At 42.3% G+C, this 17,704-nt stretch overlaps 1 protein-coding gene across 3 annotated transcripts in view; it reads left to right on the forward strand.

Moving 5' to 3' along the window:
- The first annotated feature begins 6,014 nt into the window (after positions 1–6,014).
- npas1 (neuronal PAS domain protein 1) overlaps positions 6,015–17,704 on the forward strand; it is a 50,635-nt gene continuing 38,945 nt past the window's right edge. For all 3 annotated transcript variants that reach the window (XM_055027994.1, XM_055027995.1, XM_055027996.1), the window contains exon 1: positions 6,015–6,508. The gene's annotated coding sequence lies outside the window, so the exon portion shown is untranslated. The remainder of the gene's footprint in view (positions 6,509–17,704) is intronic.

The raw sequence follows: 17,704 nt of genomic DNA on the forward strand, positions 1-17,704 counted from the left end.
CTGACATACACTGTTCAGGAAAGAAAAGAATCACACACTGGCCACTTACCTCCTTCACACCAAAGTCTCACTGTCGAAGCGTAAAACCATACCACTCATCCAAAGTTCTGCATTCCCGTCATAGCATTACCATTTCTAATTGCTTCTGTCATCCCCTTCAGACAATGCTGAAAGAATTAGAATCCCAGCCTCTTTGTCATTTGGACATTTTTGTTTTGCTCTGTAAATTAAACCTTTTACCTTTTAAGAAATGCCTCCAACTTTTATTGCGCAAACGGCGTCAAGAAAATTCCTGAACTCATGATGCCATCAGTATTTCCTCCTACAGAACAAAATTCATGTTTCCATCAATTGCTGCAAGTCGTCCAGATCCTGAAGCAGCAAAGTCACCCTGAGCAAAGTCATCACAACACTATTCTACCGCATGGCTTTGGTGCTTTTGATGTCTTACTGCAGTAAGTAGCAAAACATCTGTTGGAAAAAAAAGTCAAAAAGTATTACATTCTTGACATGTTATCATTTACAGGTTTTATTGCATTTAAAATGGCTGTGTGTATTATGTTACCTGCTGTTATTGACTGCCACAAGGGGTTTGTGATAAATTGCACAAGATTTCAAATAGTTTTAACGAATATTTCAGGGACGGCGTTGAAATCCAGAAAAGCCCTATGTTCCATGTCTTATGCAGTCTCAAACTTATTCAACCTTCTGAACAGATTTCTTAAGAGCAGACATTTGCAAATCAGGTGTGGTCTTACGCAAACCTGATGTAACCGATCCAGGGCTTCATTAACTGCACCAGGTGCCCTTGAGGGCATGAGCACCCACAATATCTGGACTGTTGACAGTAGCGCTATTCTGCATGTTAGAAAAGCGCCACTAATGTGGCTTTTCTAACATGCAGAAAAGCAGGTAGCTCATCCGCTTTGACAAACAACGCTAAGGTCAATTATGACCTACGCTATGAATCTCTATAGGTTTTGCGGCCCTAAACTAGCGCGCTGCTTGAGGATGAGGACGTTTCTCCTTCCTCCGGTGTGTTTGCATCGCTTCTCGAGGAGCGCAGCGTCCCGTCACGACATCGGACTGACCACAGTCGATAGCATGTGTAGACAGGCGGAGAAACAAGGTCAGACATGGGTGTGACTGTCCTGCTGACTGCAACAGACAGTTACGAGCAACTTCAGGAGAGTGTGTGCGCATGCACACAAACACACACCCGTAGAAATAAACTGACTCATGATTTTATCTAACCATTGGGTTTAATTACATTACTTATTCATTAAGCTGGGTGATTTTTTTCCAGCTCTGTGGGGTTTTTTTTTGTTACTTGAGGAGCGCCGTGGCTTGTGAAGGGAACACCTGTAGTACAGCTCCGCGAGGCAAGCCTCGGGTACTGAACTGAGCCCGCGTGAGCTCAAACAATGTCTGACGCACGCACGCACGCACACGCCGAAGCACGCGCGGAGTCAAATATTCTCCGTAAGTCTCCTTCAAGGACGCCTGGGGAAGACTTGGAGGACAAAATCACACACTCCCTCTCCCGGCGTCTCAGACGTGCTGCTACTTCTATTGTAGGCAGAAAGCCTCCTCCAAAGAGACTATAGTCACACACACTTACCCGCACTTAAATACACAAACAAGAAAAAAAAAAGGCCCTGCCACCTTTCCGTCAGAGTGAGAAAAGTGAGGCGTTTCTGCTTGTGTTTGTTTGTCTCGTTCTCGCTCACTCCTTGCTCTCAAACATCGCGGGGTTTATTCAGTGTGCGCGTGCGTGTGGAAGTGTGTGTAAAAGTAAAGGGGGGCTCACTGGGATTCTTTGACAACCTCATTCACTTCCTTCTTACCCCCAGCTCCACCCCCCAGTCTGTGGCAATGGCTCACAATGGGGCTGAAGGGGTGGAAATCGGACCCCAAAAAAAAAAAAAAAACAGTCACTGTGTCTTCATTTGCCTCCACTTTTCACACATCGTTTCCCTTTTTGTCGCTGGCTGCCAGTTCACCACCGCGCTACAAGCACTCCGGCCAGTTTCCGCTGGCAAGACTTTTCCTCCTCCCCTCATTCCCTCCTTTCCACAATGTTAAGCCCATTTTTAGCTTGACATAATCTGAAATGCTACTTAAGTGAATTTATGTCTACCTCAGTGCATTAACTTCTGCTATTTCTTCCTTTATGTTGCTGGGGCTTTTTTTTTGTGTGGTGTGTATAGCGAGTGTAGCGTCACAGGGAGCAAAGAGGGAGGGAGAGATTTGAAACTCAGACCACGAAGTAGACAGCCTATCAGTATTCAGCAGAGAAAGTGAGTGATGGAGGGAGAGAGAGACGGAGACAGGAGAGAGAAAGGAGGAGGGGGGTGATGTATCAATATTCTGAGTAGTGTTTGAGGGCAAGGGGAACGAATAGAGGAGAGGGGGGATGGATGGATGGAGGGAGGGAGAGAGAGAGTACTTGAATGTGTCTCTGAGTGTGATTATTTGTTCACGTATAAGCCAGCATGTGTGTGCATCCTTGATCTCGTCCATGCGTTACATTTCGTACTTTTGGCTGTGGAAAATACCAAAGCGCATTTATTTAGGTTCATGCACAACCGGAAGCGCCTTTCAAACCAATTTAAAGCGGGACGTGCTGCAGCTCCTGAAGGGTCTCCAGCAGAAGTCGTTTCATCTTAAAAAAGCTGCGCCATAAATTGAATCACCTCGTTAACAGGAGTGAAACTGTTTTGTTGTTTCCGGAAGCCAGAGATACCTAAAAGGAAAACTCAGTTTTGCTCACGTTTCACCATAGACTGATGGTCTGTTCTGTTTTTTTTTTCTTTTTAATCTAGTTCTTTTTCCATTATAAATCTGTTTGACTGCAGATTATTTTTCTAAATCTTCAAATTCAGCATTAAACCAGTAGAAAGCGACTTGCTGGATTATGTGCCTGAATGGCAGGTGCAGGCCCTCTCAGTGAGAGCCTCTCAATTGCAATCCCTCTGGTGGCTGGTGGACAAAATGCACATTCAGTCATTTTACTGGTGTCAGAGAGTGAAGGAAAATGTCATCTTGTACGCGATGTAGCAGATATCTACTATTACTGTCTATTAAAACAGATGAATTAAAAGACAAAAAACATGAGACAAAAATAAAGTGCTTTTTTTTTTCTACAAGACAAACAATTCCGATTCTCAGCTGCATGCAACCTGTATTGGAAAGCAATCAAAGAAAATGCTTTTTTGTTTAAAAAAAAAGGTAAAGTATTAAGAATTAAAAGACAATAATTTCTATACATCTCACAAGTATCCAAACTAATTAATCTAATTCAGACTTTTATGACCCCTTTAAATCGTAGAAAAGGGATTAAACCCCAAACTCTAGAGTTTTTCTCTGGAAAGATTATTCACAATAATTTTGCTATCAGAAACACACAAATCATCAACCAAATAAAAACCATAAGCTGAACAGTTTTTACGTCTTACCTAATTGAAATATAAGTCTTACTAAAAAAAAAAAAACATATAAAATATATATGTATGTGGATGTGCTTCAGTTTAATCAATGGATATCAGAACATCTTCTCTGTAGATTAGCAGGGCAGTGCTGTTCTTGCTTCAAATTTCACAAAAAAAGGATTCTCTTTGACCATGAAAATGTTATTGAATGCCCTTGGTTTACGTCTTACATGAGAAAACATCAAAATGTGAAACTGCACGTCTACTGAGCTTATCATGCAATCTCAGTCCAACTGTTTTAAGCAGCGTGATGGGAAGCTGTGTTGAGATGCCGTTCTGAAAGGTGGCGTGTCGGAAAGAGTAGGAGTCATTTAACACCAGCACCAAGGCCTTAAATTACAAAGTCTAATTTCTTTGAAGTCACGTTAAATGTTCAGCATTTTTATTGCAACTGCAGGTAACATAGATACTTGATTGTGCTATGAAGTGGCACTGTGTGAAAATACATAAACAATTTGTTTGCTGCATTGCTTTCCGTAACATTTGGTCACTAGAAACTTTTCTAGCTGTGTAACCATAAGACTGAGATCCGTTTTGGCAAAAGAGATCCCGAATCCTATTTGAACGTAATGAATAATTCATCTATTTTAAGCACTGATCATAAGTTTTTTTTTTTTTTTTCTACTTGTTAAAGTTGATTACTTTTTGAACGTTTCTGTTAAACTTTCACTGCACTTGGCAATGGTGTGCTCTGCAGGCTGTGCAGACACGACATTTTCTAATTTCTAATTTCTGGTAACCTACGTTAGTTCAGCTCTGAACAGTGTTCTTGTCTGACCGCATGAATATCCATTTTGGCCACAGTCCCCCGTCTGGGCATGATTGGCTGGTCGCAGACTTTGCGGACACAGATTGCTCAGAGCTATGGGCATTAATGTGATTGGCAGTGGAGGAGCACGGTGAATTACAAACAGCAGAACCAATCAACAGCAGTTAAAAAGTTGGGCACATAATGAAACTGTTTGACAGGGATGCTACCTTTTTGTCCCTGAAGATGGCACGTAACAAAATTACTTAGATTTTCAACATAAGGGTTTAATACTAAAACGAAATATACAGAGACCTGCAAAATTCCTATTGGACATTTCCACAGTGATTAGCCGTAAACTCTGAAGTGTTTTGTTGGGGTTTTGTGTGATAGGACAACACAAAGTGGAACATAATTGTTAAGTGTAAGGAGAAATATACATAATCCATTTAACTTTAGTCACATTGGATGGAAGGTGTACATGTAGTTTCAAGTCTTGCTTCACATTCGACTGCGGCACTGTAACACAAGAAGATGTTTTTATCTGAGCTATATGCTTTGTGTCACTAATGTCTGTCCCAGTCCTAAGACTTTTGCAGCCCTGACCAATTTTCTTTCTAAATTTATTTCATTAATCTTCCAATCAAGTCATTCCCACGTCATGATGCTACCACCGCCATGTTTCACAGTGGGGATGTTGTGTTCAGGGTACGCTGCAGTGTCAGTTTTCTTTCAGACGTAGCATTTTGCTCTGAAATGATTCATTTTTGTCTCATAAGCCTGTCATACTTTTTCAGATTTGTATTTGAGCCATTCCCGACCTAAGAAAAATGCAAATCGTTTAGTTGTGGCTGTAGCTTTGTGATAAGATGTGGAAAAAAATGAAGAACATCTGAACATTTTTCAAGTCTGGCACTTTTTTTTCACAAAAATTTTGAACTGAAACAGGGATCAAAAATCGGAAAAACAAATGACCCATTCTCATTTCTCGAATTTCTCGAATTTCAAAGTAGTCAAAACCGATAGCAGACCCTCAGAAAAAGTTTTAGATGAGAAGATTTTGACACTGGAAACTGTTGAAATACAATAAAGCAATTTCAATTCAGAATCTTTTTTGACGTTGGATTGAAATGTTGGATGCAGTTAAGTTTCCAAAGAGAGTGAATCTTAAATTTTCAGAGCAAAATGTCCTTGTAATTCATTTTGATGCTCTAGCAAGTGTCCAGTGAGTGTGGAAGCCCCCCTACAGTGACAAAAACAAGTGTTTACAGAACGCCAGTCACATTGTGCAATCTGTTTGAATGTGATGGAATCTCCCACTTGTTTCAGGCATCCTCTCTCCTTCCTTGTGTGTCTCTCTCTCTCTCTCTCTCTCGCTCTCTTTTTTTTTGTGCTGCTAATCAGCATTTGAAAGGCAGCTTTGACAGTGAGAAAGAAACTGAGAAAGGGGAAAAGAAGAGGGGGGGGGAGCTTGTGGAGGTGGGGGTAAACGAAAGCATGAGACACAGCGAGTTAGGGAGGGAGAGTCAGAGGGAAGCCGAGGCGAGGGGCTGTACAAGCATGCCTTTTATATTTACTAGTGACTGAGAGGGAGGGAGGCAGGGAGCAGCTGAAGGCAGAGACAACTGGTGTGCACGGCTTTCCCAAGAGGAAATGAAAAGAAAGAAGCTCAGCGAGGAGAGTGAATGAGTGAGCGGCAGAGAGGAAGGGTGGGAGGGAGCGCGCCGGCTGGAAGAAGGGAGGGTGGGAGGGAGTTAGACAGAGAGAAAGAGATTCTCACACTGGCTGTGTCCTAATCCGAGTCCATCTCCAAGACGCAGCGGAGCAGAGTGTTAGTGAAGTGATTCCGAGAGCCGGGGAGAGCCGCATCAGACACACACACACGCACACACACACACGCACGCATCCACACAGTCTCCGCTGTCACAGGCACACACTCTTGCAACAGGATGCGTCCGGCTGCGCGGCCACGGCTTTTGTGAAAGTGAGGGGATTGGCGGTGCCCACCCCTTCCTGACTGTCCCAGCCGGCCCCCCCTTTTGGCTCACACACACCGCGTCTGTTTGCTGTGTCTAAGCTCGGGGCGCCGCTGCTGCTTCTGCTGCCGGAGGAGGAGGTGGAGGAGGTGGCGGTGTCGGAGGTGGGGTGGGCACTGCCAGGGCAGAGAAGGGGGCACCTTAGAGGAGAGGAGGAGGGGAAGGAGGAGGAGAAAGAGGAAGACAACAAAGTGGATCAGATCAACCGCACGCGGACTGGAAATGCCCGTCAGGTGAGTAGATAATGGATCTAACAACTTACAGTCCACACACACACACGCACACACACACACACGCATGCAGGCGTGCGGCTGTGCGCACACCGTTGCCGGATGCGCGCAGTTGGACACACTTGCAAAGTTATTCTCATCCTTAAACTTTCAGTTTCAGTCAGAAATGTGTTTCGATCTATTGATTTGTTGTTCAATGCAAGTAGACTGAGGCTCATGAAAACTTTCAGGCATCAACAAACTTCTTTTTTTTATTCTCAAATGAGAAAAACTTGTGAGCACAGAACTTTTTTTAATGGATTTTTATGAATAAATTGTAGAAATTTCAACAACTATGACCTTCATGTTAAAAAGTTTGATGTTCTTTCCATATAACTGAGTGAGAGGATGGGGCTCATTGGGCACACATGTAATCAGAAAAAGGCTTAAAGTAATAAATTAACATGAATGCATCATTTGATGAAATTTAACCAAACTGTTGTCCCTTGGAGGCACAACATCCATTTTTCTTTTCTTCACTCTCTATTTTAATTTATTTTTTATTTTTTCACATGAACTTCTTTGTGCGTTTCATCAGTTTAAACGAGCACACCAAATTCATTGCTGTTCAGATAAGCCAAATAATCGTGTGCGTTTATGTTCGGCGTGCTTGTTTGAATGCGTCTGCTGTTTGGAGATAGGAAGGCTGAGAGTGAACGGCATGTGTGCCCGTCTCCACCTGCAGAGGCTGAATTGGTCACAGCTTACTGGCTCGGTAGCATTCGCTGCCTTCAGGGTGTTTTGCAGCAGGTGGTCCAAATTGGCAGAATGACTGTGACAAACAGGCAGCATTTCACTGCTGCTGTAAAGTAAATAAGAGCATCAAGCCATCACATAGAAAACCCATGTTTTCATTTCCCCCACCCACCTCTCTCTATGCCTTTTTTTTAAATATTATTTCTCTTTGATAAGTGAAGCAAAAGTCAAACTCGATTACATTTTGGTAACGTTTCCAATTCGATCCTGTTTAAACCTATGCGTCGATCTAAATGTAAATATGTGCACGCCCATCCGAAAATTAATGTTGTGGGTTTTGTGTAAATTGTGCTCTATTTCAAGCACCGCCGACAAGTTCATTTGCATCCACACCTGCTGAGGATGCAGGTGCCTTGCAGATCCATTCCCCCCACAACATAAACTCGCTCAGACGTATGTGGATGAGGTGTCAAAAAAAGTGTTTGGGGAAATAAAAAGGCATTTCAGGACAAGTTTCCTTTTATTTTATTTTTATTTTTGCGGTGCCTGACCTCGTCGTAGAAATATGTACTTTAAGATTCATTACACCGTGAATGTTTCCACTTTAAGGATTGTAATTGCTTGAGCACAGATTGGCTTCAAAAGGAGCCAGAGTCCAAAGCGAATCATTGCATGGTACGCTTTATACCCCAGCCTCCTGAGCCTCCTGAGCCGCTGAGCCTCTCCATCCGTTTCAGAAACTGCATGTGCAGGATGTTTTGCTTGCGACCTCTCTTTAGGCCCTTTTTATGAGACCCAGACACAAGTTTATTTCCTTAGCTTTTTTTGTATTTAAGGAGGTGCAGGTTTGTGCCAAAGGCAGAAGAAGTGAACTCGGGTTAAGCTCGCGGAAGATAAAATATATCCTGACTACGCATGGAGTATGAGAATCACATGGGATGATGGCCTTGAATAAAAACACAAAAGCCTGACAGTACAAAACTGAAAAAAAACAGGATGTTTGACATGATGTGTTCCTGCTACTTTATTTTTGATCATAGGTATAATAATGATATGCATGACATTATCCAGAGTGATGCATTGTACTCCTTTCGTTTCAATGTCATGACTTGTTTTTGTAAGCAAGAGAAATGTGTAAAAGTAATCTTTTAGCCAGCTGATCGGCAGTGTGCAGCAACAGGTGAAGGAGGGACAGGACTGTTCTCCACCCACTTTTTCTGGAATTCGATTAAAAGGACTTTAACAAGAAAGGGAAGGGGTATGATGGAAGATTGTCGCTGTTTTAGAAAAGTAACTTTTTTTGTTTGAGGTAATTGGTCTTCAACAGTTACCTGCTGCGGCCGTTACGACTTGAAATGGGATTTAGTGCCATTTGTAAGTTTGTTTCTTTCTTTTCTGGCCTAATTTTTCAACTGCTCGCTTTTTGTGACTTATAATCGGCGTCTTCAGCTCGGCAGGTAAACACCCCATCTTCTGCTCGCCTTCTGTTTCTTTTATCTCTTGATATTTTCTCCTCTCTCTGCTGCTCTCTTAGAAACACACACTCTGAGGTGGTCAGTGTGTTGACAGACAGTCGCTCGCACACTTCTTTGCTCTGGCCGTGCAAGAGATTGTGTGTGTGTGTGTGTGTGTGTGTGTGTGTGTGTGTGTGTGTGTGTGTGTGTGTGTGTGTGTGTGTGTGTGTGTGTGTGTGTGTGTGGGTGTGTGTGTGTGTGTGTGTGTGTGTGTGTGTGTGAAGAGCGCTGACAGACAGTGTGTGGGTCTGTGACAGAGGGTGTCAGCGCGGTGTCAGGGAGATGTGTTTAGTGTCACACTCTGCTGACCTGATCTCCGGTTGGACTGTCCACTCCGGCCCCGCTGTGGCTCCTTACATAACCCCCGCTGTCATTCACACAGATGCCTGAAGGGATCTGTGCACGCTCAAACACACGCATGCTTTTGGAGATTACAGGAAATGTAAAGGCATGCAGATTCCCCCTTTTAAGTCCAATATCAGTTTTGCGGCTTGTTTGAGTTTTCAGCATTTCTGGGATTCCGGAGCATAAAGCAGAAATTAAAATATTCAAACAAAGCAACAAGTTTCAAACGCTTTTCTTTCAAAGTCGGTTTTGCTTTCCAGAAGTGAACACCCACACAGCTTGTGCAACTATCATCAGGCTTTCTGACATGTTTACCACACTCATCAGCATGTTCACTTAAGCATGTGTGCTTCTTCACAGTGTGTACTTTTAGTCCTGAGTCAGTGACCCCAGGCCGTTCTTTGGCCTGTGGTTATTTGGAGGTCAGCGCTGATATAGTGAAGTCTTGCAAGAGTGGATTTACAATCTACTGCGCTGGATAGAGGATTGAATCCATTTGGCTGACTCCTTCACATACCAGCAAGGAGACTTTTCTGTCAACTTTCTTATTTTTTTTCCATGTTTGTTTGCTTTTACAGAAGCTCTGAAATGTACTTAACCTCTCATTATTGTCACATGTCATGACATATTTTTATTTTATGGCTGAGTAAGTTCGACCAGACCTCATCATTTTTGTTGCCCAGACAAAAAAAAATGTTTTTGAAAATCAGTTTTCGTTTTTGTTTTTATCAGTCCTATCCAAATGTGTCTCAACAAAGACAATGAACGTCCAACTTTAAGAAACCCATAAAGTCAGCCCTAGCCTCCTTCGATTTACTTGCAGATGTCGGCGGATTTCTTTATCCAGCACTATTTTTGCGTTTCACTTTTACATTGCTTAGGCCTGGGGTAAAATAATTATTCTTATGTCTGGGCAATGAAACATTTGTGGGTTGATGTCATCTTTTACATGTGTTCTCTTTTAACAATGCAGCATTTTCATTAGTAAGCAAAGAGCTCTTAGACGCTACTTGAACTCATGATGAAATATTTAACGGAGCAGCTCTTCATAAGGTTTAACCAGAGTGTGTGCACCTCCTTAAAAAGTCTTAAATTCAAGTATCTAAAATGAAGCCCCTAAAAAAGTTTGCCTTTAATATGTTAATTACACACCTTAAATTTTATCTTGGAAGAACAATTCAGTCTCATATTTTCTATACGTTATTTTTCTTCTTTTTTTTTTTCTTGCAGGGCTTTTTTGTTTGAATAGCACACGCGCATCTTCATTGCTTTTTTTTGACTTGAGGTTACTGGTGACTCATTGCTAAAATACCTTCACTGGCTAGTTAGATTTTTTTTGTGTCTGTAGCAGTTAAGTGCAGATTTATCTCCAGTCGTCTGGATGAAATTTGTACATTTCTGTGGAAATGCAGGTCTTAAATTTCATTCATAATAGTTTCAAAAAGTCTTACATTTGAGTTGGTAAAACCTGCAAAACTCTATCAAAACCTTAATCATTACATATTGACAAACAGCCTAATAAATTGTTTTGTAAGTTGAATGTTGAGAAGTCTTTGCAGCCAGCTGACTGGCAGTGTATGGCATCAGGTGGGGGGAAAAGGCAGGCAGCCACCAAACCACCAAAGAAGACTTTTGTCACTGTTAGTTTCTCTTTAACCCACTGAAAGGACTGTAAACAAACAGCATGACTCGTGAAATGTAGTCATACCATTATTAACCGTGCAACTCTTATTTCCCTCAAACATCCATCGTGAGACAAAGTCCACCCATTTTTAGTCCACTTCTTTTTAAGTTTTGAAAGACGTGAGGGATTTTTTTTTTTTTAGATGACTTAAGACAAAAAAAAAAACTATTCTGCACACTTCTTGTTTCGGCATCGTAGTTTACGTGTGCAGGTACAGCTGGGGATTTCTTGTGTGTGTCCTGGGCTGTAGAGGACGATAATTATGACATTCTGTGTTGCTGCACGCCTGTGAGGAGCGGACATCAAAGCATGCACACCAAAGCTCTCCGTAATAAAAGAAGAGGCGGGAATAGATATTGATTACAGAAGGTGAACATTAGCAAATCCCTTTCTCTCTTCTTATTTGCCAGCGTCCTCATCTGTTCATCATTTCCTTTCCTGTGTTTCTCTTTTCTCCTTATGCTTCCCCCCGTCCCCTGTGTGCTCTCCGTCCGCCCCTCTACCCCTCTTTAATCATTTATTTATTTGCTGATCTCTTTATTCTGCGCTCCTTCAGTTTTAGGGATGCGGCTCCCTGTGCTGGCTGATATCATCGTTCCTTCACGCCCAGCCCAGAGCAGCTCCTCCTTTGCTCATCACTGCAGAGATACCTGGGGGCGGGCGGGGTCACGCTGGTCAAATCTAACGGCGTATTGATTCCATTAGATAATTAATGACCCAAGCAAGGGCCGCGGAGGAGCAAAAAAAAAAAAAAAAAAGAGGGGAAGAGGGGATGCGGATTGTAGATGATGGGAGAGCGAGATATTCTTCTGGGGAGGGGGTGGCGGACACCCGGGCCCCTGGGAGTTGGAGAGAACCTTGGGTTGGGAATCAACCAGAACTGTCAAGGTCAAGAGCAGCCGTAGCTTCACGACGGAAGCGGAATGCCGAGCGAGTCGGAATAGCGGGAGGGAAGGTGGAAGGAGGGGGGGGGGTTAGATCTTCATGTCCAGCAGCTGTCGATTGATCAGCGGCTGAAAAATTGTACATTAAAAAGTGTTTTGACTTCCAAATCCTCAGGTCCAACCGCGGCCGTAATGCATGATAAGTAGTTTTCAAGCCCTCCAACCAGAATACCAAACTTCATCTCCCCGGACGCTCCAGACACTCATTTACAAGCACTCAACAACATGAAAGGCAAAGATAGAAAACTAAGTACATCAAATATTCTGCTCGTGTTACAGCCAACCATGTTTTCAACATCTTCCATGATATTGAGCGCTCTGTATTTGATAAGAAATTATTCAAAGGAATATCTCACACTGCTGTTGCATGTGTGTGCCGTTTTCACTTTTTACGTTTGATGTAATTAAAGAGGAATGGGCAGCAGAGAACCAGGGGAGAACTGTCTGCAGACCCTCAGCAGTGAAATGTTTCTATGATGATGAGAATTTGAACAATGCTATTTTTTACTTTATTTATGCTGGTAAAGAAACAAAGAAAAAGTACCACTACATCAACCACAATTAACCACTGTTTTGAAAAGAAAATAGAAGTTCGTGTCACCCATACATAGACAGCATAGAATATTTTTGATGAATAATTCTGGAGAATTTTTGACAAAAAAATTAAAAGCAAAAACCTTCAGGAGCAAAATCGTTGCTGTTTTCTGCAAACTATTGGCTTGCACAGACTTGTTTCTGCTCTTCACCTTTGCATGACTGCAGTGTGCATGTAATCTCTAGTGGGCAATGAGAGCTCCTGTGCCTCTGCATTCGCAGTCTTGGCCAGACTCTGTATTGGGCCCCAGGGGTTGTGGAGATGAGGCATAAAACAACCATGCCCCTACCTAGGGGAGCTGGTGGCAAGGCGGCGGGGCTGTTGTCTGTCGGCGTGCTGTTTGACTTAAATGTGTTCATTTGCCTTAACTCCTGACTCCCTATGGGGAGGGGCAGCTTGGGGAAGAGGAGGGGCGCGCTAACGAACCTCTGACAGCTGGAGGCCCTAATTAAACGTCCCAGCTGAAAATAAACAGAGCCGGAGCCAAGCGGGCAGCAAAGAGCGGCTTGCGAGCGAGCGTTCGCTCGCGGTGCGCTCCTCTCTGTTGCTGTTGACACTTTGCCAAGAGAGCATGACTTTATAGGGCGGGGGTCTCAAAGGCACCCTCACATATACACACATACGCAATACTAACAAGTATATAGCACAGCAGCAACACATTTCGAGCACCTGCGGTCACACTTGATGGAAGTTGATCTCCACAGCTGTGAACACAGTATGTATATATTTTTTTTACTCCTGGTGGTTACAGGAATCGCACCTTGCTTGACCTATATGTTTCCTGCTGCGCAGCGGCAGAGTAAAGCAGCCCGGCTCCATTGGGGGGGGCTTTCACACGCCGTCTAGCTGGATGACATGTCTGACATTCAGCCTGTTGTGCTGCAACGGCTAGCCTGAGCATTAGCAGTCAATGTGGCGGGGTCCATTTGAGCGAGTGCATTAATGGGCCGCCCAACCTGCGACAAGGTTATGAGGCTGATTGAATAATTACTGTGGAGGCTCCTGTCCATTACGGCCCCGTGTCCGCTCAGATAGAGGCAGACTCAGTGAGAGATGCGCAGATAGTTTGAGACAGAAAGATGGGGAGGGCAGATTAGATAAGCACAGATAGGGTCAATTAAGAGATAAACACACAGGTATGGGCTCGAGGCTGGCTGCGTATGTGTGTGTGTGTGTGAGCGTGAGGCTGTGAAAACGGTTTCCTGTCTGTGTCTCCTTTTGATCCCTCCGTCCAGCCCCACACAGCCTAATTTGGCATGAAGAGCATTTATCCAGGTGAGGCAGAAAAGGTGACAAAGGTGAAGTTGTTAGACAGAGGTGCCCTGCCCACCGCTTGACCCTGTCGACTCTCCCAGATTCCCAAGGAAGAGATTTGTCGGCTTTCCACTTATGGGATTAAAATATATAGGTTCGCTGTAGGTGAATGAATATGATGGCAGTGGGAATACTTTGGAAAGGGGCTTAACATCAGGCTGGAAAATGAACCACGTTTATCAAACAATTGTACCAACATGACATAGGCCATTGTGAAATTGGTTTATAGTACTTTTTATGCCTTAGAACCAACCAAAAAATGTGGGATCAAACACTAAATCAATCGAGTAAGTTAATTTCCAGTGTTTATTGTGCAGAACATTTCATTTTATTTTCTAAAACTTTGCAAGCATGCCAAGATGTTATCAACTGAGGTATAATAGGAGTGATTGGTTTCACTGCTTTAGCTTCTAGTCTATGCCTATCTCTGTTTTTATCATTGTCACATTTTTTCCAAACAGTAAAATTGAGTTTTTCTTGTAAGCGAGGGAATAGTGAAGCACTGGCAGGACCCAGCAGCAGATGACGGCTTCCTCACTGTAAACTCCACAAAGTTGTAGAAAACTTGATCTGGTCGGTCTGCCTCTCTTTTTGGCAACTCACCGAAAGGCATTTCAGTCGGCTTTTCAAAGCCTTAGTATACCTTGGTTCTGAACCGGACACAATTAAATTTTATAAATTTTTTACAAGATACTGAATGTAATTTCAAAGAGAAACAGCACAAACACCAATCAATTATCATTCAACTTCAAAAATATCTGAAGAATATCGCGATTACTTTGCAGAGCTTTTTCATGATTTTCGAAACTTGAATTAATTATTAGTTTAAATTACAACAGGTACTAGACGTTATGAGATTTTCTCTGGATGCTAATGGTGAAATTAACAGTTTCATATTATTTACAAAAAAAGCTCAATGTATAATACTGATCAGCTTAATTTGCTAGTCGTTTTCACATCTTTTTGTGATTCTGCTCTTCACAGAGTAACTTAGCTCTAATCAGCTGGTTAATTGGTTGAGCTATCTGCTGTGGTAGTCAGCCTGCAGTCCCTCCACCCATCAGTTGGAGTGATTGGTGGTGGAGCCAGAAACATTTGCAAACTACTAATTCTTTCTTTCTCACAAAGAGCTAAACGTGTAAGATTGTTGTTCCTGCCAGCTGGGTGCCAGTGCACAGCAACAAGTAGAGGAGGGGCATGCCACCCCAATGAACTCCAGAAGTTTCTCCATTATCTAGATGTTGCCATTTCTCTTTTCTTATGTGTAGTTGTGTGCCACAGATATGCAGGTTTATTATGCAACGTTTTCATACACAGCAGGTCTCTTCAATGTGAAATAACCAAACTAAAGTCAGGAAAAACTGAATACCCCGCTCAGGTAGTTCACTTCTCTCTGTATTTTGTGGATTATTAAGCTCTGTTACTGTATGTCGTTCATACGCTGAAGATTTTAAATATTCATGTGAATGCATGCAACATCTGTGCCCACAAAGGCCAGCTTTTACATGGCTGACCTCGGATCGTGTTAGAAACAGCACATCCTACTTTTCTGCTCTCCGCTTTAGCTGCTTAAAGACAGAATAAAACAATGAAAGATGACCCCATCTCTGTCTTTCTTTGTGAAACTGATTATTGACTTGTCTGCCTTTGAAATCTGTCCAAGCAGATTTCTCGCTTGCATTTAATGTTGGCTGCTTAAGGTCAGATTTGTGACATGATATCTGCCAAACCTGCCCGGCTTCTGCTGACCCCTCTTAGCCGAGGTCAGCATAGCCATGCTTGAACTCAAGACATAATCCATTTTCCTTTGCCCTGGCAAAGCTCTACTGGCGTGATTGTGCTGACCCAGCCAGCCTGAAGGAAGAGGGAGATAGAGGCAGAGAGAGAGAGAGAACGAGAGAGAGAGAACGAGAGAGAGAGGGGGCATGTGAGGCCCAAGGGCATGACACCGAGGTGCTGGGGGCCACAGCAGCCCTTTAAATGTCAACACAGCACAGAGGGGAGGCCAACTTTTGAGGAGCAGAGCGGTGTTTGAGGACCGCGGAGAAAACTGTCAGATTCTGTGACAGAAGTTTTGAACGTTGGCACAATACAGCAAACGGAGGAAGTGGACAATGTGTTTTGTCCGTAGAGATATGTGGTTGAAACCACAGTCACTAGTTTGGAAACTTTTTTTCTGTGAATGGGGCATTTAGTGAGGTCATTCTATGCATATTTGTGAACGCTTTTGTCGCTTTGGAAATGTATACCTATTCTATTTTCCTTTAGAGTTGATAAATCAACACAAAGTGGTGCGTAAATGTGAAGTGGGAGGAAAATTATGCTTTTTTGGCCACGTTTTTTTACAATTAAAACTGTGGAAAAGAGTTGAAGACAAAATCTATTTTTGAAAGAAAGACAATAAGTCCAATTTTCACTTTGTCATGAGCCAGGAAAAAGGGCAAACACATGGAAGAAGGTGCTCTCGTCAGATAAGAGTGTGTTGGCCTACATGCAAAATGCTACGTGTAGCAGAAAACCAACACCAGACTTTACCCTGAACGCACCATAATGATGGGAAACATGGTGGTGGTAGCATCCTAGTGTGGAGATAAATTTTCTTAAGCATAGACAAAAACATCGTTTATAGTTTATGCAATGTGCAACTGTTACATTTCTGTCTCTCTCTTTTTTTTCCTCTTTTTATCTCTCGTTCTCTCTTTCTTGTCCAAGATTATCCCCATACATCATTTCCATCAAATGACAATACCCTTTATCTGATGTTTATAAAATTCAAAACACCAAGAACATTCTGCATGAAGATCCAAACACAGAGCGAATAAAGTATGTGTTCGTTTTCCGATTGCATTTGATAAAAATGTGGAAAATAAATGTTCATTTTATTATTCCACTTCCAGAACAACAGCTAGAACTGATGAGAGTAAAACCCATCTCTAATCACTGATCAATTGTAAACTGTAAGAAGTTTTGTCGACCGGCTGCCCATAACCTTCAGATGTTTATTAGCTGATTAGACACAAGCATGTGTACATGAATAAAGTATCGCTTCAAGTCGATATAGCCACTGTGCTTTTTGAGAAAAAAAATGAAAATACATGTATTTTGATAGAATATTTCCAAAAGTAAAGACAAAGTTCTCTTTTTTGTTATGTCATTTGTTGCACAAGCCTTCTGACATTGTTTCAGCCTGTTTGTTTGTTTAAATGTACAGATGTGCAGTCAAGTTCTTGAACATCTTAAAGAAAACCTGTTATGTTTCTGTGAACAAATTAGGATAGGTCTATTCACTGAACAAGACATGTTCGTCACCTTTGTTTGCTAACATTTCTCAGATCCTGTTTGGTGCTGTGACTCTTTCCAGTAGCACTAAAGACCCAAATAAAAGTACAAGAATATGCAAAAATAAACATTTTGCATAAGAGGTCCCCTTTGAAATAGTTAATGCAAACATGACGAATCTTGGGAGATCTTGCAATAACTTCCAGGAAAAATAACCCCCCCCCAAAAAAAAGAAAAGAAAAGAAAAAGGGGAAAACATCAGGCCTAGAAAAGATTGTCTGCAGCAGACGAACTGTATTTTAAAAAGATTTCCCGAAGGAATATCTGGGAAAAAATATAGTGAAGACCTGAGACAGGACCTAAGACATGCACCTGGCCCTTCACTTCATCCATCTACTGTATGCCAAGTTTCCAGCAAAGAGTCCTTCGGGAATCACCATGTAGGTGCAAAAATCCAACCTCCACGTCTGTCAAAGTGTTATTTTGAGTATTTTCTGTAGACTCAGCAATAATAATTAAGACAAAATATATGTTTTTGTTATTCGTAACATGCCAAAAGATCCAAGTAAGTGTCAGCTCTTCCCTGGATTGATACTGATTTGGAGTAATTTCAGTACTTTTGCATTTTTAGACAAAAACACAAAAGCTTACAGTATGTAATACATTTCAGATCCTCAAACTCGAACGTGTGCTCTCTGCTCATAAACTTTAAGTAGATCATGAGGATTTTATGGCAAATATCGATGACTGAACCAAGGGCACCTGGTTCATTTACTTCTTACATTTGAC

Source organism: Poeciliopsis prolifica, unplaced genomic scaffold, assembly GCF_027474105.1.
Source record: "Poeciliopsis prolifica strain line A6 unplaced genomic scaffold, Auburn_PproV2 SCAFFOLD004, whole genome shotgun sequence".
NCBI classification, from domain to species: domain Eukaryota; kingdom Metazoa; phylum Chordata; class Actinopteri; order Cyprinodontiformes; family Poeciliidae; genus Poeciliopsis; species Poeciliopsis prolifica.